The sequence below is a fragment of the Oreochromis niloticus genome, linkage group LG23, assembly GCF_001858045.2.
Source record: "Oreochromis niloticus isolate F11D_XX linkage group LG23, O_niloticus_UMD_NMBU, whole genome shotgun sequence".
Taxonomy (NCBI): domain Eukaryota; kingdom Metazoa; phylum Chordata; class Actinopteri; order Cichliformes; family Cichlidae; genus Oreochromis; species Oreochromis niloticus.
The window spans coordinates 26,564,577-26,589,954 of NC_031986.2; the positions used below are offsets into that span (position 1 = coordinate 26,564,577).

A 25,378-nucleotide genomic window follows, 5' to 3' on the forward strand; every position below is an offset into this window, starting at 1 on the left:
AGAGCTCTACAGAGCTCATGACAGTCACGCTGTACCCAGTTTACTGAGGTCATTTGGTCATGTGATCAACCTGAGCTGCAGAGAGCTGGACTCAGTGGACTGTGCTGCTCTGATCTTCATCCTCAAACACGGAGACGGAGTCAAACTGAACCTCCTGTGGACCTCCATACCAGCAGAGGGAGTAGAGTCCATCCTCTTCATGCTGGACAAAGTTTCTCATCTCAGGTCAGATATTAGAGCTCGTTCCTCTGTGCTGCACCTGTGTGAGTGCTGAACAACACACTGGACTTTATTCAGTCACTGTCATGGAGGACTGCATTTCTTTACCAATTTTTTAAAATAAATTGTATCATTATAACATACTTACAGTGCACTGTTTTATAAACTAACATTTTACTTTTACTGCGTGGAAAAGATTTTCTGAACAGCTGAACAAGAAACTAGAAGGAAACTTTTAAAGTCTTTAAAATAAAATAAAAAAACATGTCATGTTAACTACAGATAATAAAAGTTACACAGTAAAACTTTACTGTATCCACAAGTGGCAAATTGATCATTAATTAACTTTGCCTTCAAATAATAATGAATGATATTTACTAATCATTAGTAATTTTATAATTAAAACTATTACATAAATGTGTTGTTGGCCACTTTTGACAGTTGCTCAAACAACAAGCTGAAAGCTGGAATTCATAAACCTCCAGACACATTTTAATTGGACCCATTAAAATAATCTGCAACACGCTCTGTTTCTGTGGTTTCCTGGACACAAAGGAGATTTTTACTCTTCATCACTGCTGACAAATGATGCCTTTAATCTGATTATATTGCAGTAAATTATTTAAACACAGTTATCGGATAAACTGAGTCCTTTTTCATTTAAAGCTGTTATCTGTTAACATCCACATGCACAATCAGCTCAAACAGTAAAACTGGGCTCAGTGTGACTTTGTCACTAGTTTAGTAACATGAGAGTGCATAAATCCAGCATCTAATTACAATATTGTATTTGCTGCTAGTTCATAGATGCTGTTCTCAAAATCCTTTAGTTTCAAAGATCAACACATTTTATTCAAACTAGCAGTTTGTTCACAGCATCTATAATTATAGTTTTTCTGTCTCCGTGTGTTTTCCTTGCAGTGTTGACAGGAATCAGCTGCTGAGGTTCATCCACTGCTGTGCTGCCTGTGACGTCCAGCAGGAGGCAGCGTCAGGCCTGCTGAGGACTCTGCAGCACAGCTTGGATCTGTCCTGCTCCTCCTGTGTGGAGCTACCAGAGGAGGATCAGCCTGAGCCTCTGAGTCTGACTGCTGATGACTGCAGGGCCGTCTCCACCATCCTGACACACAGCAGCCGGGACACACAGCTCGACCTGCGAGACTGTGAGGTGGAGGACAGCGTGCTGGACCTGCTGTTTCCTGTCCTCCACAGGGTCCGCCTCAGGTGGGAAAGACCACAGAAGAGTCTAAACCAGAGAGAAGCTCGTTCACACTGTTGTTGATGCATCCTGACAGTTTCTCTTTGCTCTGTTTGTCCTGTTTAGAGTCAGTAAAACTGTCCTCCTCCAGCTGCTGTCTCTGGTTCCTGTGAACAGTGAGAGGGACACAGTGAGGCGGGCGGTGTCCCTGTGTAGAGCCCTGGGTGGAGAGCTGGATCTCAGTCACAGCACACTGGATCAGAGGGCCTGTGGGGCTTTGGTCCAGATGCTGGACTCGTGTGAAGGGCTGACAGAGCTGGACCTCAGTCACTGTCAGCTCACTGACCAGCTGCTGCTCCCTCTCATCACACATCTGCACAAAGTCCAAGTCCTGGAGTGAGTGTCACACACTGATCCTTCTCTGGGAGGCACCAATAACCATCAGCCTGTTCACACACACTACAATAATATAATGTGCAGCGATCACTTAGAGCCACTTGTTGTGTTTGTGTTACAGTCTGAGTCACAATCAGATCACTGATGCTTCGACTGATGTGTTACTGCAGCTGCTCTCCATCAACCCCTCCATCGACTGTGTGCGGTGAGCCAACATGAATCAGTCTCCATCAGTGAAGGAGTTTCTCCTCAGACTCTCAGAGGAATCATTCACAGTCTGAGCTCACATGGATTCATGTTGTTCTGAGTGAATGAGTGACGTCTGCTCTCTCTGCTTTGGTCTCTTTCTAGACTCTACAGCAACAACATCGTGCACAGAGCAGCCTTCAAGGAACACAAGCAGTTTGAGATCTGGTGAAGCACTCAACAGCTGGGATAGGCTCCTGCCCCCTCGCGACCCTGAAAAAGAATACGCAGAAGCGAGTGGATGGATAGTGAAAAAACAAAGCAAGACTGTAATCGTTACTTTAAAGTTGTGAGTCAACTTTGTTTACATGTGGTACTTTTGCAATAACTGTACTGATTTTGGACTTCATGTGTCAGTCTAAACATAAAGATTTTGTAATGATTTTCACAGTAGTCATGTAATAACATTACAGTCAGGTGGCATGACAATAAAGATACCAGTGAGTGTCATTTCTTTATTTTAAATGAACTAATGCAAGAAATAAAGGTGTGGTGTAAAACATGGTGCATATTTGGATTTTATGAAATACATGTGAAAATCAAATCAGTTTACAGACATCATTTTTAATCATGTAAATGTACAAAATGTGATTTTGACTGAAAACAGTTTACAAACATGTAAAACTTGAAGTCTGTGTTTCAAAATAAAACTGCACTAAATTTCACATTTCTTCTGATATGGGAATTATAGTTGTATAACAACACTGCGAGTGGTTTTATTATCATATACATATTAAGAGAGAGTATGTCATCACACAACACTGAGTGGGTTTAGTGAGATTAGTATTGTTTAGCACTCGAGATACAGAGTGGGTTGTCTGTTAATATTTAGATTTGAGCATGCCTCAAATCATCTTTAGTTCAGTCTATGCACACACATCTGGACACCGGCTCAGTTTTTGTAGTTTTGACTCTTTCAGTTTTAATTCAGCCAATTAATATGTTATATATTAAAGTGTAGTCTTTTAGCTTGAATTCCAGGGGAAATGTTGTACTAATTATTCAGGATTTAAAGCCATTTTTATGCATAGTGCCCCATTTTCAGAGGCTCAAAAGTCACTGGACAAAATGATTGAGAGCTGATGTGTTTTCAGTTTTTCATTATTTCCTGAACAGTGTATAAAGGGAGTTTTTAATACCAGATTTCTCCCTTGAGATGCTTACATGCTCTCTTGGGTGAGATCAGGTGACTGATTTGCTCACTGAAGAATATATCTCATTTCTTGTCTTGAGAAAGTCTTGGGTTACATGTGAGCAGGGGTCGGCAACCTTTCTGATGATGAGTGCCATCTAGAATTTCCTCAGAAGTCAATGTGCCATATGACTGCATTAGCAATAAATTTAATAATGCTCTATATCAAAAGTTACACAATATATACAACAACTTTATACAATTATATTTGTTTGCAGATGTTGGCAGCTATCAGCGAATAGTTATCAGCTATTTTGAAACAAAAAAGATGCTTTTTATCCATAACAACAAATGAACTGTACAATTCTGTGAATTCTGTCTCGAGTCTACGGATGTATCCGTGTATTTCCGTGGTGCTGATGCTGCGCTGAGTGGACAGCTCCTGAAGCTCTTGAAGTGTCGAAATGCAGAAATTTCAATATCACTTGAAAAAACTGCCAGCTAGCAACGTCCCTCTCACCAGTAGGCTAAGTTATTTTTAACCAATTACAAGTTGAATCTGGTAGTTGGGTTGTTAGCTAAGATGGATGATCTGATATCGTGCTAGCTAAGATACCGTCATTAAGAAGCGGCATAACGAATGTGTCTGTGTGAGCTAATTTGCGATGTGCATCGCTGGCCCAGCCATTTATTTTTTTATGCACCTTCTCAGATTAATTCACTGCGTCTTGTGCCATCAGTTAACCGTTCGCGTGCCAGCTGTGGCACGAGTGCCCCTGCTTTAGAGGTATGCTTTCAGACATTATCTATTTGCACTGTGGAGCACTGTACGACCAGTTTTGCAGCATTTGTCTGTATCTGAGCAGAGAGTATAACCCTGTATGCTTCAGAATTATTCCTGTTTCTATCAACAGTCACATCATCAATAAATATTAGTGACCTGGTTCTACTGGCAGCCATACATGGCTATGCCATAACATAGCCTCCAGCATTCTTGGCAGATGATATGATATACTTCAGATCATGATCTGTTTCTCTCCTTTATCATTTTCAGTTTAATCTTGGCTTCTGAAGCTTTTGCTTTCTCGCTAAAAGAATTTTTAGAGCTAACTATAGTAATAAGTATGGCTTATTCACATCCTCATTAAATTGCTTTTCAGTCAATTGTTCAAATAATTTTGAGCCTTTTAAAACAGGGGACTATGCATAAAAATGGCCATGTGTTGTGTGACTGTTCACTTTAATGACAGCTAAAGAAGGATTTCAGGAAGTAGTCAGATCCCATCACTTTCTGCTTAATTTTTAGTTTTTATATTTTGATGATGCCACTGTGACCGCCATCATTTGTCAACATGTTTCTTATTTAATACAAGTTTTTTTAAAATTATTATTTATTAAATTATTTTATCTGGCAATATAAAGAAAGCATGATGTCTCCCGTGTACAACTAATGCATCAGGCATTACATATATCTTGTTCCATGGATTTAGCTCAGGAGGTAGCGCATGCATCTACTAATCTGAAAGTTGGTGACTGCTCCAGTCTGCATGCCAATTATTTTGGGGGCAACCTCTGATGCATCTATTGGAGTTTGAATATGTGTGAATGTTAGATAGAAAGCACTTAAGCATAGAAAGAAAAGTGATTATCTGAACAATTTATTGAGGCATGTTGTATAAAGCGTTTTGAGTACTGGACTTGTAGTCAAGACTGCCTAAACCAAGACCAAGACAATACCAAGACCAGAGGGTATCGAAACCAAGACAAGACCAAGACAGACCGAGTCAAGACCAAGACAAAGTCGGGATGAGACTAAGACAGAGACCGAGACAAAACAGTCTTTAAACTGCAGCCATATGCTGCTTCGTTTACAGGTGTCAGGCATTTTTATGTGTTTTTGCGATGCACTCGCATCTATATATATATATACATATATACATTATAACAATGTAACAATCAATATATATAACAAATATAATGTGGGTGGCAGGGAGTGACACATCAGTGTCCAATGTAGTGGTTTATGTGCAAGTATACCATCAACACTGACACAAATACAAGAAAACAGTCTTTGAATAGCTGTCCACTGCATGGCCACTATGCATGAAAGGGTTAAACAAATACAATTTTACACAATCTTATAGTATAACCCCATTTCCACAAAACTTTGGACGCTGTGGAAAATGTAAATAAAAACAGAATCCAATCATTTGCAAATCTGCTAAATCCATATTTTATTCACAACAGAACGTCACATGTTTCTACTGAGATATTTTACTATTTCATGAAAAATATGAACCTAATACAACCAAATGAAGCTCAGCTGTAAAGTTGGAGCAGCACAAACTGTGTTTGGTATTGTCATAAGAATTTGCATGTGTTCGGTTGATGGTGTTAGATTATAGAAATATCTGTGAATAAATAACATTAAACTTACACTGAAGTGATTTTCACACTCTTTTATTAAGCTATGTGAGAATGCCAGAGCTGAACACACTGAGTAACCTTTAATGTTTAGGTGTGTGCAATTGAAAGTTTCAGATCTTTAATGTGCAGCTGCCATGTCAGAAATAAACAGCAGTATTGACATCGCACTGAGCAACAATATAGTGTTAAGCTGAGCTGATAGATTTCTTGTCCTGCTCTTATTCATATGTGATGATTCTCTCACTCTCCTTCTCACTCTTGCCTACTCTCTCTCTGTCTCTCTATCTGTAGACGTGTGTCTTCCTCCAGTCTCAGCCTATCTGCACCTGAGAGATTTGGTCATCAGCCAGTTCCCATTTAAGCCGAGGAAGATATTTATTCAATGCTGGATTGTTGACTAGTTAGTAAAGTTGGTTTGCCAACACATGATCAGTTTTCTCCATTGCCTGTGTGCTCCCTGATACTTACTTTCTGCTTGTGTCTGTGCAGGAATCCCAGGCTGAGTAAATGTTCTCACTGGGTTGTGGACTTGTTTCTGGTGTTTCTTTTGACCAGGCCCGTGGCGAGGATTGGAGCCTTCAGGACACCCAGCTGTCTCAGAACCCAGTCGCAAAGATTGTTGCTTTTCTGTGTGATCATGTGTCACTGTAAATAAACACACTGTACTGAAGATTTAAGATTCTGCTTTTTGAGTCCTTCCCTGATCACTAACCATGACAAAAATCATCTGGATTTAACAGAAGAACGAAAGAAAAAACGTAATGAAGTCATTCACATGGATCTCACCTGTCTGTCCAGCAGCTCACGTGTATTTCATGTAACTTTATATATTCTATTTCTATATCCCTCCCAATAAAACAAACAACCTCTTCATTAGTTAATCCCTCTCCTGTCACAGTCCTATTTGTTTAAACACTGTGCACACTTCTCTCTAATTTGAAACGATACCACAAAACAAAAGTCAGAGGTCAAAGTTCAGTCACTGCTAATGCATTTTATTTACCTCTATGGATCCTCCTTATACTCTCAGGGGCTGCCCCACCTTCAGTGATCCCCTAATCACCTTCTCACTATTTCTTCCCCCTGTTCCCCGCTGTCCAAATTATGGACAAACATGGTTTAGTTTGTTAAAGTCTCTATGACTCGAGTTCACACAGACGTGATTATCCTCTTATTCAGCAAAACGTCCTCTGTCGAAATAGTCTGACTCCACTTGAGAACAGTAAATGTATCACTTTCTGTTGTAACCCACAACCTGAAGGGTGATGAAAGACTCATGTTTCACTGTTTTACTAAAGTAAAACGTCCAGTTGGTTGGATTGTAAAGATTGTAAAGAGTCAACTGGATCCGTTCACGTTGCCCTGTGAGCACGGGCAGTTGCATCGTGGTGGGGGGCGGCATCACAGGCATCGGCAAAAAAAAAAAATGCCCATTTGCCCATTTGATGGGAGTAAGGGCGCACTCCGTTTGCGAGGTGCGCCTGCTGCTTGCGGCACAGAGAGGAGCGGGCGGGGCGACGGGGGATTCTCTGGCTGGCTGGAGCAGCATCTAATAACCAACTCGCAAAATAAAACAAAATAAAAACAAAACAACAAACACGAAAACACCGGACATCATGATACAGACTTATAATTTGCCCCTATGTTTTTTCGAAATTCTATACGCGAAAAGTGAGCGCGAGAGCCCTCGGTGCGCCTGCTCGCTGCTGAAGTCAAAGTAAACTTTATTGTCATCTCCGCTACATACAGTCCAGTATATAGAGAGACGAGACCACGAGGCTCCAGTTACAGCAGTGCAAGTAAACAAACAATAAATATAAGAAGAATAAGAAAATAAATACACACTTTAGGATTAGGGATAAAGGGATCAATAACAATTTAAAATTTATAATTTACAGTTTGATGATTTAAAGTCTCACACACAACCTGTCGAAAGGGGAGGGGGGCCGGCTGCTTCCAAACAGAGCACATTTCAATCATGTTGTAAATCCAAGCCCATTATGTATTCATGATTTTAATCCCGGGTTGTGCGAAATCCCAGAAATAAACTTTAGACAAAGTGAATCTGTGAACTAAGGTGTAGGTCTGTTAGGTTATGTTGTGGCGATCGTCGATATGGGGGATTTGTGTTCATAGTGGAGTGCAAAATTAAAACCAATGGAAGTTGGACAAGAAAAGTTCAAAGCCATCAGGTGCTCAGTTTAGAAAAAGATAGAAAAGAAGAGGAGGAGAAACAAGCAAAAGATACAGGTAAGCAGATGTGTCATTGGATAATGGTGAGTTATCCTGAAACAATCAGAATACTTTATTAACCCCTAAGGAAATAATGTGGATTACAGTTGCTCCAAAAAGAAATGGTAAAAATAATAACAGTAACAGACTAAACTCCAAACAATACATTATGTTACAGATTTTAATATCAGTTAGTTCCGACAACAGTTTTATGTTAATGTACAATCCTTAATATGTTTTATTTGCGAATGTGTGTGTGTGTGTGTGTGTGTGGGGGGGGTACGCTAGAGGGAATGTTCGCCCGGGGCACCAAACAGGCTAGGACCGCCACTGCACATCAGAATCAGAACCTTTAAACTGCATATATTTAAACATGAAAGGTTACTGTCCCACAGTGTGATAAAGAATCTCTTTAGCATGTGAAAGTGAAATTAATTTGATTGATTGAAGAACTATTCCTGCAGCTAAAAGACTTTACTGAGTTTTACAGCGTCCTGATTATTAAACAGCGACTTTTACATCATTTCTTAGCCAGACGGGTTGGAAAAGTGGCGTTTTATGACCTAGTTTGCCTGCAGCGGTGGCATCTGGTGAATCATATAAGTACTTCCTAATTCCTGATCAAGAAAAGTGAAAGGAAAACGTCCAGCCGGCGTTTGTTTTTTTGTTTTTTTTGTTTTTTTGTTCTTTTTACTATCCTATGGATTAACACAGAGAGAAACGATCCCAAAAGAAGCGGACACAATGAACTAGTACCATACAGGTAAGATTCATGACGAAGAGGCGGACTGGTTTTAAGCTGTAGAAACTTTACTTTTCGACTGTTTCTGTGATCCACGAGGAAGGACAGCACAGGCCGCTTTGGTTCGCATCAAACCCGCCGTCTGTGGAGGGTACAGTGGATATCTGAAGGAAGGGACGTTTTTACACTTAGTTTTGAGTTGAGTCCATTTTATGTCTCTGAGTGTATTTGTATTTTCTGGTTTATGTTCTCTTTTTTATTAGGTTCCCTTTGCGCTTGTGTGTGTGTGTGTGTGTGTGGTTGGGGGGGGGGGGGGGGGGTCTATTACTATGTCCTTGGACGATATAAGAGGTGAAGGCGGCTTTTCTCTCTCTTTTGAAGACCAAAAGAAAGAAAAAGGGGGAAAATGACTTTTATGTAGCTCACGCATTCCTAAACAACTGTCCTAATATACATAAAAATGTAAAGGTGTTGTTTTTAACTTGGTGGTGTGTTGTAGTTAATAGCACATGAAGCGAATGTCCTGCAAGACAGAAAAGTTTGACTTTTGTTATCGTTCGGCTCGGATCGCTTCTTGTCTCCATTCTGATAGTTCGAAAGTTACTCATCACTTATGAGGCGCTGATCCCGGAAGTTGGAATATCTTTGTACCTTTATCATGCTCTGTGCAGATTGCTCCTTTAATCCAAACTTGACTTCTTATTTTCGGCATCTTTTCAAGAGAGAACTTAAAGATTTTACGGACAGTTTGAATTGTTTTAAACAGAAGAAGTAGGCTGCCTATTTTTGTAGTTTTTCTTGTGATAACTGTTTGTGTGTGTGACTAAATGTACATGTTCACAGCCTTTTTTTCTTTCTTTTTAGCTCTTTAAATTCGGATTAAACTGCAGTAGAGCAAAGACACATTGATAATAAACAAATGGGACAAGTTTGACCCATAATGAGGTTTTAATTACTGATAAGATTAACCCAGAACATGATTTTAATTGCATAGATTTATGATTTATGTAGATGTGTACTGAGTTTTCTTGTCTGGCATTTTTATCTTCATTGGAATAACTGGGTTTTATATTTTTAAACAATAAACAAGGTGCCCCCCCCCCTTGAAGCTGCTCACACTCAGCATGATGTGATGTGGTGGAGAGAGGAACAGGTGAGATTCTGTGTGAGGATTAAAGCCACTGTAATAATAGACAATAACAGTCTTTGCGCTCACAGTAACACCACAGTCTTACAGTTTGTGATTTTTGTTTCTTGTGTTAAGGAAAATAACAGCACAAAGATGCTGAACAGCTGATGGAGTTTCTCATCAGTGGAGACTTTGAGGCTGATGTGTAAGTGTGTCTCTGATACTCTGAAGTCTACAGGTATCTGATAACTGATGTTTCTCTTCAATGCTCTATTACATATGTTTATTAATGAAATATAAATGTAGTTTATTCTGCCCTTTAAATCTTTTAGCTAAACAAACACTGAACACTTTCCTTTAAAAACTCTGTTGTGAACCTAACAGTATGTACAAATAAAGGAAACACTCAGGACAAGTTAAGATTCTAAAAGCACATTTTTTAATGTTATAAAAAGTTAAAGTATTTACAGCCACCACCTCCACCCAGGATTAACTGAAGAATTAAGTCTTCAGTTAAAGTTCTGCCTGAGTGTAGAAGGCAGCATATTAGGAAACAAACAAACAAAGAAAAAAACAGACACTGAAGAGCATTAATCTGACACTCAGCAGCTCTGTGTGATGACAGCAACTAGGGGGAACCAAGGGACCACAGATGTTTCCTCCTCCAACAAATCAAATTTAATCAGGTGGAATTCAAAGTTTTTTATATAACTACAAAACACTGTTAGTTGGCTAAATGTAAACATATAAACAGTATGAACATCTTTCAAAATCCATATACATGACTTCCAATGATCTGGTACTGGTTAGCGTAACACTTTGACTATCTGGTCTACAATATTAAAATGTGCATAAAGTATTGTTCAAAAAGTCTTGAACTGACTCTTTTCTTTATATTTTTCTAAGTAAATCAGAAATAGGAGCAGCAATTTACCGAAATGTAAAAATGTACTTGGAAACACTGTATATAGGACAACAAGAGTTTGTACAATTCTAACGAGCTTGAAAGTGAATATTAGGTGTGACCACGGGTGTAGGTCACAATCAGCACAGTCTGAACTCTCTTAGGCAGCTTTCTTGTCATGTCAAGTAGTTTTCAGGAATAGATCTCCAGGCTTCTTGAAGGACATTCAAAGCTGTTCTTTGGATGTTTCTGCCTTTTGTTCTGTTCTCTGTCAACATGAACCCACACTGCTTCAATAATGTTGAGGTCTGGGCTCTGGGGAGGCCAATCCATGACTGTGTGGTTTTCTATCCAAGTATGATTTTACTGCATTGGCATTGTGTTTGGGATCACAGTTGTGCTGAAAATTTTAATCACTGGCAATCAGACTCTTTTGGATGGTGGATCAAAGTCTGATGATACTTTTCTATGCTGACACTTGCAAGACTTTATCAAAGGTGTGAGCGTCACAGCAGATGCTTTTGTGTCAAAGTAGCTGAAGCTGTTTACGTCTTTGTGCAGAATCCGTGTACCTGCTCTCGTTTACTGTTTTAGCTGTTTGGTGGTTGTTGAAATTTTGTGAGGTTTAACCTGAGATTCTGGCGTTTCGGGCAAAAATAAATTAATATTAAAAAATCGATTCAGGATTTTAATGAATCGATATCACGTTATCCAAGCTAGAATCGATTTTAATCGATAAATCGATTATCAAAACCCACCCCTAGTTTGGACTTCTTTAAGTTGCTTGAAATCGTTTCACCTCTTTACTTAAAGCCATCTCTAGACCCAGTTGTCTTAGCCAATTATAGGCCAATCTCCAACCTTCCTTTCATTTAAAAATGCTGAAAAACTAGTTCATGCATTTATTACTTCCAGGCCGGACTAATGTCATTCATTATTATCAGGATGTCCTAAAAACTCCCTAAAAAGCCTTCAGCTAATCCAAAATGCTGCAGCAAGAGTACTGACAGGGACTAGAAAGAGAGACAGTGTGGGAGTTCAGATAAATGAGAGGAGACTGAAGGAGAATAATATGCTGATATAAGCCTTATCCATCCAACTGTTAATCAAGATACTCTTGCTGTTTTTGCACCAGAGCTGCTGTTTCACATCTCTCAGTTAGAATAATAATAAGAAAAGTTAGATGCACAGTTTGTTCGCTTTGCAATTGACAGTGCAGCTTAACTTAAGTGGGACTCAATGCTGGACACTCAGAGTGGGGACCAGAGATGGGCAGTAACGCAGTAATCCGATTACTTTTTTCAAGTAACGAGTAAAGGAAAGAATTACTATTGCGAGTGCGACGCTCGTGGTAATAGACGTGTGCAGATCAACAATGGATAATATATAGAATACGGGAGAGAGTATGACTGTGCAGCGTTTAAAGCGTGGAAGTACTGACCTTATTTTGAGTTTCATTCCATAAAAAGTCACAAAAACATTAGTGTCCGCTGTACACTGCTTGGGAAGAAAACTTCTTTCTAAAGCAAAAAACCGTCCATAAACCTCTGAGCAAGTACCTAGCACACTGCCACAGGAATGTGAAATCCACAGAGAAATCCCTGGATCCTGGACACTGACATGAATGCTGCGGCTCCAGGCAAACCTCCGCCTGCTCCACTCCTGCTAAGCAGGTGAAAATAGATTTAAGCGCGACAGGACTTAGTGCCGCTGAGTCTTCGATTTTATTTATTTTCTGCTGGGTTTTACTTGCATCTATTGTAAGAGTGAGTATAAACACAAAATATTATTTTATTTTATATGCTGGAATATGCAGAAAATAGGTTTAAATGTTAAACAAATTTCTTCAAGTCAAACACTGTTGCATCTAATTAATTTTTTCTTGATGCAATGTGTATAAAGTTAAAAGATTAAAATAAGTTTTAAATAGAGACTTTTTCATTTGATTAAATTTTATATGATGGATTATGCAGAAAAAATAGAATTGGGCTGAAAAGTCTGTTGCTTTATTAAGTATTCAGGTTGTGTATCATGTTTTTAAAAAGTAACCAAGTAACTAATTACTTTAAAAAAGTAATCAGTAAAGTAACAGAATTATGTTTTGGAGATGTAATCAGTAATTAGTTGCTAATTACTTTTTTCAAGTAACTTGACCAACACGGTGGGGACTGAGTAAAGAATAACAGCTTTGCCACAGACTTCACAGCCTTGAGCCAGCCAGCTCTCCCAATTATGCATTTGTTCTGATTGAGTGCAGAATAAGACATGCTCTTCAATGTGAAATGTAACACTTTTTACACTAAGAAACCTGAGTAACTCACTGTGTGTGATTTATTACATTTCATCTATTAATCTGGATTTCACCCAGGACTGTATAGCATTGGTTGGATAGCAGTGGTGTTCACCTTGGGGTGTCTGTCAGAACACACAGGATGCTCAAGTAACGTTATTCCTTCTTTAACCCAACAGGACATTAATGCAACCACAGGCTTACAGGTGTGGTGTACAAAAACCTGTAGGTGTGGGTGTGATCTGTAAACAAAACATTAACAGGGATGTCCTTTCTGTTCACAAAGGAAGATGCTGGAGACGGTGGAGCACTTAGTGGTCTGTTGTCCACAGCTAGTGGGTTTATTTTCTTTGTTGCAGGAGTGGGTGGAATCTCCGGGGGAGAAGTTATCTGTACCCTTGTTTGTTTTTGGTCCTAAGTATCAAGTGAAGAGGGGACGGACTCTGGTTCTGATTAATTTTTTGGTTGGTACAGCCAAGCTGGCAATATGGAAGACTGGGAAGAACCAGATGTTAGGCCAGAGTTGGACTGATGCTGTGCAGAGTTTAAAGGGACTGTTGGCATCCCGTCTGAGAGTAGAGCATGCTTTTTACTCTCGACTAAAAATCTGGACTCCTTTACAACTATGTGGGGGATTGTACAGGTTTTGTGTTCCATAGGAGCAGATGGGACACTTGTCCTTAATTTTAAGTGTGTGTGTGTGTGTGTGTGTTGGTTGGAGTTAGTAAATGGTTAGTTCATATTGATGTTGCTGATGATGTAGCAGCAACTTTGTGTTAGGTTTGTTTTTTTGTGTGTGTTTTTTCTTCTTAATGTGGTGTAAATAAAGTTGTGTAAAAAGCCGTCATGCTGTCAAACTCAAAGTTAATGATTTTGTGGATGGTCTCTTTGGGGTGCAAACTGTGCTCCTTAAACATGTTGTGTGTCACAGAAGGCAGGTTTTTATGATCCTCAAAGACAGCGCTAATGAGCCAAACCGGTCTTTCAGTTTTAAAATAGAGGGTTTCAACACCAGAATCTGTACTCTCCTGCTGACATCAGGAGGTTCTTACAGAAAACCAAAGGCCTCAGGATGGTGAAAGTGGAGGACTACCTTCCAGACCTGAAGCTTTTTGTTGAATCGGCTCGGGTCTTGACAAAAAAATCTGGAAATTTTGTTGATGATGTGTTGACAGATCAAGAGATTTATCATTTAAAGAAACTGATTTTTAAAGTGAGAGCTCAAGCACTTACTGCTGATGACAATGATGATGTTTAGGAAAATACTCTATATGTCCCTTCTCCTTTTTTATGTGCAAATTCAAAATGGGCACATTAAATTTGAATGGTGCTAGAGATGAGGTGAAAAGTGCTGCTTTTTTCAAGCTTACGGATTTAAAGAACTTAGATATGATGCTGGTTTAAGAAACTCACAGCACTGTTGACAATGAGAGTGACTGGAGGAAGGTCTCTGTGTGTGTGTGTGGTGTGGGGGGTATTTTTTAGTCATAAGTCCAGCTGCGGTGGAGGTGTGGAGATTGTGTTCTCTAAGAATTTTTTGTTTTATTGAATTTTTTTTTTTTAATTGTTTCTTGCTAAGCAGAGGAAATAATCAAGGGCTGTTTACTGAAAGTTAAAGTCAAATATGAAAATGTGAATTTTGTTTTTCTCAATGTATATGCTCCAATTAAAGGAGTGGACAGAATGGGTTTTTTAAATGTCCTGTGTGATACTGTTAAGGATTCTAGTGATGATGAGTATTTGTTTTTTATGGGGATTTCAATTGTACTGAAAACCCACTATTGGATAGGAAACACAGAACCTCATCCTGTGTCCTCTCACAGGCTCAGGCAGCTGGCTGCAGCTGTGGACCTGTCAGATGTGTGGAGGGTTTTCAATGGACATCAGAGACAGTACACATGGAGTCACTCTAAGGACAATCGTTTGTCTTTGGCAAGACTGGATCGTATATACTCATTTAAACACTATTTGAGTATTTGAGACTGTCAGATAACCCCTGTTGGTTTCTCTGATCAATCTGATTTATTGTTCTGTTTTCATTAAAAATGTTTATGTACGGAGTGCCTACTGGCATTTCAGTACAGCCCCGTTGAATGAGAAAGCTTTTAGAACAACCTTTGAGTATTTTTGCTTCAGTAACCAAAAATCAATATCAAATTTTGTATGTCGTGGGATTTTGCGAAGTGTCAGGTAAAACAAACAAACAATTGTGTCAACATTTTACTCGTAATGCTATGTAATGTTACGAGAGACTAGAGATGGGTATTGATAAGATTTTCACGATTCCGATTCCATTTTCGATTCTGTTTAACGATTCGATTCTTTATCGATTCTTTTTAAAAAAGGAGAACACTAGAACTTTGTTTTATATCTTCTCTTTGAACAAGATAGAAATTTAGGAGTAACATGGCCTTACAAACCCAACAGTGAGATCTTATAAGATCCACAGCCTACAGCTTTTAATGGGGTGTCACAGGGTCCCCAGGAAAAAAAACTGTAAATGTAAAATAATAAAATAAATATTCTTCTGTAGCAATAACAAAGTATAACATAAATTATTCTGTAGCAATTACACAAGTATATTAAGTAATGCCCCTGCCTACAATTAAACACATTCACTTATTGAAAATCGGGAGCATCTGCTGTGGCAAATGGGTGCAAGCCTTTGACCACAAACTTAGTCACTGCTCGGTGACATTCGTCTATCCTGGTCTGAAAGGAGATGCTACCGGTAGACTGCAGCGAGAACTGCCAGCATCTGAGCCAGCCAGACTCTGTCTGTCTCTCTCATCATGGTCACCTAAATGCACAGTAATGGCAGGTTTTGTAATAAGGCAGATCGCGCTAACATAATATGCACTGTTAGTTGATTATTTACCTGCCGCATTAACGGGAGAGGATGTGCAAACGTTACCGCTGCTGCTGCTGCTGGGTTGAGATTCACGAATCCGGAGCGGCATTAAAAACACGACGTTCATTTAAGGTTATCGCGTGTTTTGTGAGCAAATGCTTTTGCATATTCGTAGTGTTTCCTCTCTTAAATGAAATAGCTACTTTGCAAGTATTGCAAGTTGCCTTGTTGTCATCCGTTCTCGTAAAGTATAATCAAACTTTTGAGCGTTTGAGCCACCATGTTTCCTGCCAGGTAAATGATGCTCCGCAACGTGGTGACGTCATTCGGGGCGACTGGAATCGATAACGGAATCGTTCGCAAAAATGGCAAACAATTCCAAGGAATTGAAACAGTGGGAACCGGTTCTCAACAAGAACCGGGTTTCGATACCTATCCCTACGAGAGACATGACCAGATCTATGAGAGACCTATTGCGACTCAGATGGTAGAACTGCAGGGTTTAGCAGCGTCTACAGGAAACCGGGAACTTTTAGATTCCCTCAAATCTAAAAAGCCTTTTTTAGCCGACCTGTTGGGCACGACAGCCAAAGGGGCTTTGGTCAGGTCACATTTCCTCAGATGTCACGTTTCCTCACTTCTTCTTTGGACTGGAAAAGAAGATTGGGCAAAGAAAGACTGTTCACTCTCTAATGTCTGACAGTGGCTCAAAAATCTCAGATCCTTCTGAGATCAGGAGGTTTGCTGTCAACTATTATAAGGACCTTTGTAAGAGTGATTTCTCAGAAAATCCCAGTTTGTGCAATAGTTTCTTCAAGGGACTCCCTCAGGTGGCGGCTGAAGCCAATTGAAAATTGGAGGCTCAGCCAACTTTGCATGAACTTTATACTGCTCTGAAGAGTTTTCAGACTGTAGAATTCCTGGCATGGATGGAGTAACTGTGAGAGGTCCTGTTGAATTTTACAAAGCCTTTTGGTCTTTGATGGGTGAGGATTTTCTGGAGGTTGTCACGGATAGTCTGCAGAGAGGCTTGCTACCTCTGAGCTGTAGAAGGGAGGTTATCGCTCTGCTATGCAATTTGAAGAACTGGAGATCAGTCTCATTGCTCTGTATAGACTATAAGATGTTTTCCAAGTCCTGGCCACCAGACTTCGAGATGTGATGGCTTCTGTCATTCATGGAGACCAAACATAGTGCGGGCCCGGCAGGCTGATAAGTGATAACATCACTTTGATTAGAGATATTTTGGACCTCTCTAGCTCTTTGGGCATAGATATTGGTCTCATTTCTATAAACCAAGAAAAAGCTTCTGACCAGGTTGAACACCAATATTTGTGCCAAACTTTAACTGCTTTTGGCTTCAGCCAAGGCTTTGTAGCAACGATTCAGGTTCTGTACTGTGACATTACAAGTGTGCTGAAAATAAATCAGAATCAGAAGACTTTATTTATCCCCAAGCGGCAATTAACAAACAACAGAGCAGCATAACATTGAAGATAAGGACAATAAGAACAGGCAATGAGAGTAAAATAATAAATACACTGAATATACAGTATATACAGTTTTAAAATTACACAGTTTTAAAATTAAAGTGACTGAAAGGTGAATAAATAACTGTAAGTGACTAAAAGTGAATAAAGTGGGTGAGGCAGGGCTGTTCTTTGTGAGGGATGCTGTATTCCCTGGCAATTGAGCCTTTGCTTCACAAATTAAGACGGGACTTGTGTGGTGTTTATATCCCTGGGTGCAATGTATCTTTAAAGTTGTCAGCTTATGCCGATGATTTAATTGTTCTGGTCAACACGCAGAAAGATATTGAGATTTTAGGAACACATTTTCTCTTTTTGGTTGTATTTCTTCTGCCAAAATAAACTGGGGAAAGAGTGAGGCTATAACGGTGAGAGGTCAGCTGGGAGATCAGCTCAGCCTGCCTGGAGGCTCTGTGGCACCGGTGGACTTGTGTTGATCCCCCAGTTATATTCAAAGGATCCTGGTGGACTTTTTTTGGGATAAGCTGCACTGGATTCCTCAAAGTGTCCTTTTTCTCCCTAGGGAGTGTAGAATTATAGGAATTATTTTAGGGTTACTGTTCATAACCATCATCTTTATCATTGCATTAATTATCATTTCATCCTAGCATTTATTGAAGTTGTTGGCATTATGTTATAATTTGTATTACAGGGGTTATCATAATCTAATATTAACATGTTTATTACAGGTGCAGTTACAACCACTTAAATCGTTGAGTTAAATCTATAATCTTAAAAGCTTATAGGCTGAGTATATTGTTACAGTAAAATAGTAGCTGAGTAAAGGCCTGAATGTATTCAGCTTCTTGTTGCATTTGAGTTTGCTTAGTTACAGGTGACGGAAGGATGTCCAGTCCATGGTGACCTCAAAGGCCTTAGGTCATCACCATATTTGGAAGAGTATGCCACAAGGAGGAACCTCTATGTTGCATTTAATTCTTAAAATACATGAATGTTCTGTACATGCAAATTATGTGCTTGTAAACGCAAGAAGGGGCGTTACAATACCCTGATGTTATAAAAGCAATCTAGAGTGTATTTTGGGTAGAGATGTACAACTGTTTTGCAGTTTGCACCTCTCCACGCTGCGTGTATTCATTAAAATCAATTGTTTGATTGACCTCTTCTGGACCATCATTGTTTTACTCTCGTCCTCAATTTCGAACCCATAACATTTGGTGCATTGGCCGAGGGTTGAGTAGAGAGAGTTGGAGGTTGAGACCGAGAGGGTCCGAGGCGCTCGAACGAACAGACACGAGTCAGTGGTCGAAGTGAGTGGACATAAGCCGGCTTATTCAAAGGTAAGGCACTACCTGTTGAATTATTTCCAAACAGTGCTGAATTGGTTCTGACAAAATTGAAAGTCTACTCACTGAAAATTACTGGTAAAGGTCTGTTTTGATTTTGGTGAAAATCTCATGAGAATTGAAGTTGAAGTAATGATAATGTAAGGTTAAGTGACAGTACTGATTAAAGGAAAAGCAGTTGGACTGCTATGAGGATTTAAATGCAGTTGGACTGCTAAGGAAAGAGAATTTAAAGTAGTTGGACTACTGAATTTAGGATTATAGGTAATTTGGAAACTGTGTATGGTAATACAGTCATAATTGAATATAAAGCTGGGCTTGGACATCAATAAAGTCGGTTTGGTGGTTTCATAGGATGTCTTTAAAATACAAGTAAATTTCTGTAGAACGGAACTGTGGGATGTTCTAGGAAGTGCATTGTCGGAAGGTGACGCTTCCAATTTGTCGGTGACGATCGACATCTTCCTCTGGGAGGGATAGTTCACTTGGCAAGTGTGGAGAACAACGACGCTCCTAAATAGCTACTGATTGGATCAGTTTACCGTTTGGAACGGTTTATGCACTTTTTTGGGTAGTAAAGGTTGGACCTTGGGCGTTGGATGCTTTTAAATTGACTTAGGAACTTTAGCAATTAGACCAGACACAGGTTGGACCTGATACTGGGTCATTGATTATCAAAAACTTGGAGTTTGTCCCTTGGAGGGTTAATTCAAATTTTGTCTAAATTATGTAGGTTGTGCAATTTAAGGCCTTGTAAATATTATTTAATTTATCAGACGTCTCTGTGTTATAATTTTTAGGTTTGTATATAGGCTCTGTCTGCCACGGGCACTGCAGCAGGCTGGTTATTTTGAGAGTGTGTCTGTGTCTATGTAAATGAGATGCCTGTGACTTATTTAGAGTGACATTTCCTGTTTACTAATGAGTGGCTAATGACTGACTGCAGAGCCTGGGTTAAGGACGACTTCAATCTGTGTTTTAAGGGAAGAAATGCAGTTTATGTTTATTATATTTGTGTGACTGTTGTTGATTATGATAAGTATTTCATGATAACTGTAGAATATGAGTATGGGGTTTGCTTGACACGTGTCTGTACTAGGTAAAACTGTGTAAGACTGATAGGAAGTTTATAGAGACTGCTACACATGGCTGATGCATGTATTTAAGACGCTGGTTTTGTTTATTACAAGACTGTAAGTAAAGTTTTATTTCTTGCCATGACTGTATGAATTTTTGCTGGGTTTTGAGATAGGATACATAAACTGTTGATACTTAAGACCGTTATCTGGGTTCTAAGAACTGAAATTGAATTTGAGATAATTTAATTAAAAAGATGTCTGTAAGCGAGGTGTGTTTTGGGGTGTCGAAGTAAGATGTTTTAGGATTTTTAGATGGGTTCTGTTTCAGTTTGAGATAATATATACAGTTACATTTTCTGTGTGTGTGTTGTTGAGTGACAACATGCGCAGTTTAAATTGGGCGCTGTTCCTTCCTCTTTTTAGTTTCAAAACACAAAGGCTGTTAGATTAAAAATTACTGTGAGTAACGGTTTGACTTTTGACTAGGGAAATAATATGCTTACTTTTGGGTCTATGAAGATATTTGACCTTGAGTGATGGTATGAGAGGTTGAGTTTATTTTATGTTTGAAAGAGCTCTATTTAAAAGTGTGTATGAAAGGAAGGTGTATTGTTTTTAGACCAAGACTTAGTAAAACTAAAGAGGGTTTGTAGACTGTAAATATGAAAAAACAAGTGTTTGATTAATCTGTAGAAACAGGAAAGAGAAATAGGAAATACTGTGCTGCTGTGTGTGTGACAGGAAGGTGTGTGTGTGACTGATGATGTCAGGGGAGCACCCAGAGAAATGGACAGAGTTAAATTCTAAGAAGATGAAGCAAATCGAGGTTTTAAGATAAAAAATGAATATAATACTAATTGTATGCTTTAGTGTGCCAATACAGGTGGAATTCTCTCAACATTGAACCTTGAGTAACCGGCAGAAAGTATAGAGGAATAATTGGGAAAAACAGGCCACTTTTTGGCTGAAATTCTACAGCTTCACCTGTCACTTTGTCCCTAAACTGAGAAGAAGTTCAAAGGACAGTCAATCGCCTGATGAAGACCGACAGAACATCGCGGACTCGAATACAGCAGGCAAACGACAGTGCCACTGATCCATTAACACTGATGACGACTGACGACCAGCAGCAGCATGTAAGAGTAATGCAACATGTACTGTGAAAATACAGGCTGGGCAGTTGAACAGTGGGATAAAGAATTGTGGAAGAGCACTGGACATTGAGTGTCATATTTGTCATGTTTGAAGTAATCTTGGAAGAGAAGACTGAAAAGCCGGACGGGAACTTAACGTCGAAGAAGAATACGGAAAGACCAAAACAGAGAAGAAACAGACTGTGTTTGCTGGAGCTTTGAAGCCCGAACAGGGCACTGTGAGAAAGGGATAGGGTCCAGTCTCAGGTGAAGCTGGACGAGTTTGACTGCGAGAATATAGGATATAATTGGAATAAAAATTGAAGCGGGAACTCATGATTGTTTAGTGATGTCCACCAAATCATGTTTAAAAGAGGTAAACACGAATTGAAAACACACATACACAAATTGTTCCATGTGAGATTATTTTTGAAATGAATTAGAAGTGAGATAGTTTGAATCTAAAGCTCAGTGGTGAAATGCATAAATTAAATATGAATATATAGGATGCAATGAAGAAGCAGTTTACACTCAATTAACATAAAATGCAAGGAAGAACACGCTTACATGCATGGCATAATTGGTGTTTCTGATCAGAGATAGAGAAATGGGTTATTTAGGCACTTGTGATAATAATGAAAATGTCTTAGTTTTGTTATTTTCAGGAGTAAAGCAGAACCGGACAAATTCTCCACAGCAGCAGTCGGAAGAAAATTATAGGTTAACATCAATGGATATGTTAAGGCAAGTTTCTGGTTGAATTGTTCACAGAATGATGTGTCCAGGAACCTGAAAAGTAAGCCCTAACTCCTGGCTGAAGACCAGGAGTGCTTTTATTTAAGGTGGGAAATTAAAGTTTGGGCTAGTAATTCGGGGAAAGAAAAAACTGACTGCTTAACTGGAGAATTGGGAAGGAGTCTGGGAGACTGCGAAGCCATAGATGCAAAATACCACACACAAACAGAAAATGCATTAACCTTACAAAGACAAGCTCATGAAGCTTGTCTAATCAAAGCTTGATGCATAGAGACATTGATTGAAAACCCGGCTAAGAACACAAGCGTATGCAATGAAGATCAGCTTGCTGGTTGTATGAGTGAGAGAATGGTGTGAATGTTTAATAAATAAATGGAAATTAACAGAAGAAAAGTGATTAAAGCAGTTTTATAAGAGTGAGTTAGGAGTGCTTTTGCACTGATTGATAAGAGTAAGTGATTAGTATAGAAAGAAAATGAAAATAATTCAATAAGGTGTTAAGGTTTCAACATGCATTTCTGTTGAAGGTGCAGATTTGGACAAGAAATTTATAATTTAGTGTTGACACATTGTTATAACGTGTTTATATTTTAGGCTGAATCTAAGTATGGTGAAGTGTCTAAGGGGACATGGTTGTGTGTAAAACGGTGCAGTTTGGACAAGGTTTTCAGTGCGTTGAATGGGTGAAATTTAAGATGGTTTAAGATTTTTTGGGGCTGTTGTTTTTCATTTTAATAGAGGGAGTTTTGATAAACATGGACATGTCTAAAAGGGCCCATAGTTTTTATAACAGTGCACTTAGAAAAACCTGTCAGGTGATTTTGTTTTGTACTTTGATGAGCTAACAATCAGCTCTCTTTTTTCTCATTTTTGCTCTAAGCAGGCCTGGAAGAGAGTGAACTGACGGCGCGGACAAATTACCAAGTAAGGATTGCAGCGAGTCAATCCAGTCAAAAGTATAGAGAACTATTTTCCTAAAAAGGAAAACGAAATAAAACAAATGATTGAGCTCATTTTGCTGATGTGGAGCATCTGATGACGTGCGCAGAAGGCTGCAGTATCAGCAAAAAATATCATGTGTGAATGCATGTGAGTGAATGCGAGTGATTGGACCAAGAGGGGAAATAAATAAAAGGTTGACAAACAGGAGGAGTGGAAGACTTAATTCTGGGGATGTTGATGTTTGTTTTGAGAAAATTATTTACTGGGGTTGGATTATGTTATTACATTATAGGATGCCAAATGCTAAAAGGGAAACATTGTTTGAGGTAACTCAAGTTACCATTAACTGAGGTAACACATGATTAATAACTGTTCTGTTTAAGTTTATTTTGTGTTATAACACAGGTTGGATCATAAGTGGGGAAATTGAGTATGAAATGTGAAGTTCTGGTTAACACACAGGTTTTTGTTTCTAGGACGTTCCAAGGATGCAGGCTGTGGATGGAGCCAAGAAAAGATTGACATGATGATTAATTTGATTTCATTCCTTAAAAACAGGTTTGAAGGTCCGGAGCATGTAGACTTTATATGATATGACTAACCTTTTCTTTTAATGCCCTAACCTGAGTGAAGGATTTTGAGTTTGTAACACATGAGATGTGTCACAAAAAGGGGGGAGTTACAGGATTTAAGGTTTAATTTGAAAGGGGTTTTAGGATTACTTGATGATGTTTAGGTTTTTGATAATTTGGGTATGGTAAAACTGAGGCAGAAAGTGTTATTTTCAGGTTATTTTTGATTTCTAGAATAAGAGGTTATAATTTAGGCGTGCACATACAGATATGTCAAAGGAAAATTGTATATATGTTATTAGCTACATGAAATGTGTCTACGTGACTTTTACCTAATAACTTATGTGATGATAAAGTTGTTTACCGACTAGCAGCTTGCTCTCTTCTTGAACATACAGACTTAGAAAAGGGGAACTTCAGCTCTGAGTTCTGAGAATAACTCTGGTATTTTTGTAAGTAGACAGGAAACACGTCGAGACCGCCGTATAGGGCAAATGTGTTAGAGCTTGTAATTAAATGTGGGCTTGAAAAGAGGAAGCAAATTTGGTACAGGACGTGCTTGAGATGATCAGATGAGAGAAGGGGAAGGTCAGGAATAGTTTAAACTAAGATTGAGAAATTAAATTGGGTGAAAGGGGGTGTAGCAAGTAGATTCAGGGCAGCTCACAGCCTGGCGTAAACGCAAGGTGCCGTCACACAGCTTAAGTTATTTGTTTGATTTATTTTATGACAAAATAATAAGGAAACATTGAAAACATACAACCCGTTGAGGAGACAGATAGGGTTGGGGAATTGAAAGGGTTGGTTTGCTTAGCATAATGCACTACAAAGTATACAAAGTTTATATAACATGATGCAAACACACGAATCAGAGACACGTAATGAGAAAACTGATTAGAATGTTCCTTACAACTACATGTTTATTGTATGCAATGATATTAACTATGGCTGTGTTGTTTATTGTCTATATTTTGCAGGGCACTCCGAACCACTTGTCTGAACACGGAGGCCAGTCCAGCCCAGCACTTCCTGAGACTGTAGTTGCTAAAACAGGATCGGTAAAAAAGACAAAAGCGCGAGGGGTCAGGTAAAGGTGATGAGTGTCTCAGCAGGAATAAGGGCATAGGGTTGAATTATGGTAAAGGGTCTACCAGCTCATTCACATTTGATTTGTGTGACGTCATTAAGTGTACAGGAGCTAGTAGTAGCTGGAGAGCGTATGATGTATGGGTCTGCAATCACCCCATGATATGCTTAGGGTAAATTTAGTTGATGCAAAGTCTAAGCCGCTCGCAGAAAGCTTAATCACCATTCTGACTGATCAGATGGTAACTTCGGGAACAGTAGCTCAAAAGGAACAGGAACCAAAAGGGAGAGTACTTCTGACAACAGATTACTTTAGACTGAAGCTTAAAGAGTTGATAAAGCGCGCCACGGGTTTCAAGGACAGTAACCTCTGGCTTGATTGGGTGGCTCAAGATGCTAGAGAACAACATGTATCTGACTGTGTTGCCTGTGCTTCAGCTAGGTCACGGTTGTTTACAGAGCCCGAACCATTGCATTAGAGGATGAGTGGGGCTATGATTGTATGTTACAGTTAACTAGAAGTGCAGTGACTACTGGCAACTGTACTTTGTTGTCCAGACTTTTCCCTGCCATTTCAAAGCAGACAGCAGTGGGACCATTTATGCTAAAATAAGATAATTACATGTTTCAAGTTTTCTACAGATAATGAAAAGTACAAGGTGGGAGAGATCGACCCAACTAGGTGTGCTGTCACACTCACAGGACGAACCACCAACAATGTAAGCGACCCTACCACGGTAATTGGAACATGGGCAAGAAGTGGGCTCTACTAATACTGTGGGGAAGATATTCGTGTTCCTATGGGAAGCGTAGGGACATGTGCGATGGTGCGATTGGGAGCTCCGATCATGCTTATTGGAAACCAGGTAAAGGCTATTCCACAACATAACACGTGAACTTTAGCTGCCATACGTAAGAGATACATTTTGGCCAAAAGAGGGACCCAGACTACCCATGCATATGATCCTCGTTTGAACTCGCCGACCTGGATAGACTCCATAGGAGTGCCCAGGGGAGTTCCTAATGAGTGCAAGCTGGTAAGTCAGGTAGTTGCAGGATTGGAGAGTATATTTCTTTGGGTAACGCCTAAGAAAAATGTTGGCCGCATTATGTTCATTACAACCTGCTGAGACTCTCTAACCAAACCAGGGACGCCATGATGGGGTTCGCAGAACAATTAGGTCCGGGTTCACTGACGGGAGAGCAAA

The 25,378-nt window shown here is 39.3% G+C and overlaps 2 protein-coding genes across 2 annotated transcripts in view; both read left to right on the top strand.

Annotated features, from left to right (window-relative positions):
• The window catches only part of LOC102077781 (uncharacterized), a 160,465-nt gene that overhangs the window by 78,614 nt on the left and 56,473 nt on the right, over positions 1-25,378 (top strand). The gene's annotated exons all lie outside the window — the stretch shown is intronic.
• The window catches only part of LOC109204420 (nucleotide-binding oligomerization domain-containing protein 1), a 40,236-nt gene continuing 23,046 nt past the window's right edge, over positions 8,189-25,378 (top strand). Inside the window, exons 1-3 of the mRNA XM_025903348.1 lie at positions 8,189-8,613; positions 9,683-9,745; positions 9,857-9,926. The gene's annotated coding sequence lies outside the window, so the exon portion shown is untranslated. The remainder of the gene's footprint in view (positions 8,614-9,682; positions 9,746-9,856; positions 9,927-25,378) is intronic.